The 2,022-nt window shown below is 60.1% G+C and overlaps 1 pseudogene; it reads left to right on the forward strand.

Annotated features, from left to right (window-relative positions):
* The first annotated feature begins 206 nt into the window (after positions 1-206).
* LOC101658551 overlaps positions 207-2,022 on the forward strand; it is a 2,499-nt pseudogene continuing 683 nt past the window's right edge.

The raw sequence follows: 2,022 nt of genomic DNA on the forward strand, positions 1-2,022 counted from the left end.
TTGTGCAGCGGGAGGCGGCCGGTGGGACCGGCGGCGCGCTCCGCGGGCGCTGGGCGGCGGGTGGCGCAGCGGGCGGGCTGAGCGCATGGAGAAGCGGGCAGCAGGGCGTGCGTGCGCAGCAGCCAGAGCAGCGGAGTCCCAGATAAACACCATCAAGGGCAGCTACTTCCCCACACAGACCCAGCCTTGGGGCTGCTCCGTGGCCCATGAACCCCATGAAACCTGCCTGCCCCCCACGCCGCAGGGTGATGGTTCATTTGCATATGAGTCCGTGCCAACCAGCCTGCAGGGTCACTCTCAGTGGTAACAACCGTGTGGGGAGTCAGCAACACCTCCATGATGCCCAGCAGGTCCACCCTGAACTCACCACAATTCCTCGGGCAGCAAGCATTGCTGAGGGCACCACCAACAAGGGCTATGTGCAGCAGGGGGTGTATGGCCGCGGGGGCCCCAGCTTCACCACTGACTTCACTTGGCTGCTGCTGTGGTTACCGCCACTGTCACAGCTTCGGTGGCTCCCCTCCAAGAGAAGCAGACGCAGGAACTGAGCCAGTCGGAGTGATAGGGGCCGGACAGCCTTTTAAGAGCCAGTTTCTGCAGCATGGAAGTCCCCGAGGGCCCAGTGTGGCTCCTGGCATGAGCCCTCCCAGCATGGCAGGAGTGATGGGCCCTACTGGCCTCTCCCCCACAGGCATGAATCCCACCCGGGCATGACACCCTTATATGGAGGACAGTGCCGCAGCACACACAGCCTGGGCCTTCCCAGACTTAACCTTTGCCCCGACAGAGGGTCAAACGAGTCTACTCCAGCGAGGTATATCCAGGGAAGCCCCCTGCACCCTCTCCTTAACCTGGACACAGGCTGCCCCTGCAGCAGGGCATGGGGCAGTACCTGTCTGCCCCCAGCCCTGCAGCACTGCACTACAAGTCCACAGACCAGTTCAACGTGCAGAATACCAGCTTCAATGGCGGGAGCTTCAGCTACAACCAGCCAAGTCTGAGCGGGCCTGCCCGCTCCATATCCAGCTCCCCACTGCTGGGGAACCCCACGCTGCCCATTACCCCCAGTAGTAGCGTCCCCTACATGTCTCCAAGCCAGGACATCAAGTCCCCCTTCTGCCTGACCTCAAGCCCAACGTAAGCACCTTGCACCCTTCCCCATCGGGAAATGGCCCTTGTGATGAGCTATGGCTGACCTTCCCAGTGCGAGAAGGGGTGGTCCTGTAGCTCTTCCGCCTGCTGCACAACCTGGCTGCGAGCAACCATGTCTTCCAGCTCCGTGATTCTGTCTACAAAACACTGATGCTGAGGCCTGACTTGGAGCTGCAGTTCAAGTGCTACCACCATGAAGACCGACAAATGAACACCAATTGGCCAGCATCCGCGCAGGTCAGCGTGAATGCCACACCACTCACCATTGAGCGTGGAGACAACAAGACCTCCCACAAGCCCCTCTACTTGAAACACGTGTGCCAGCCAGGCCGGAACACCATCCAGATCACCATCATGGCCTGCTGCTGTTCCCACCTGTTCATGCTACAGCTGGTACAGCGCCCGTCTGTCTGCTCCGTGCTGCAGGGCCTTATCAAGAAGCGTCTCCTGCCGGCTGAGCACTGCATCACCAAGATAAAGCGCAACTTCAGCAGTGGCACCATCCCAGGTACCCCTGGGCCCAATGGAGAAGACTGGGTGGAGCAGACAGCCATTAAGGTGTCCCTGAAGTGCCCCATCACCTTCTGCAGGATCCACCTGCCTGCCCGTGGCCATGACTGTCAGCACATAGAGTGCTTCAATCTGGAGTCGTACCTGCAGCTCAACTGTGAGCGGGGGACTTGGAGGTGCCCGGTCTGCAATAAGACAGTCTTGCTCGAGGGATGGGGATCCTTATCTACATCCAGATCTCTATGAGGAGATCACCATTGACCCCACGTGTAACTGGAAGCCAGTTCCTGTGAAGCCTGACTTGCACCTGAAAGAGGAGCCCGATGGGCCAGTCCTGAAGCGCTGCCCAACTGTGTGCCC

This window comes from Echinops telfairi, unplaced genomic scaffold (genome assembly GCF_000313985.2).
Source record: "Echinops telfairi isolate 266 unplaced genomic scaffold, ASM31398v2 ScPeMD7_7441;HRSCAF=8479, whole genome shotgun sequence".
Classification (NCBI taxonomy): Eukaryota; Metazoa; Chordata; class Mammalia; order Afrosoricida; family Tenrecidae; genus Echinops; species Echinops telfairi.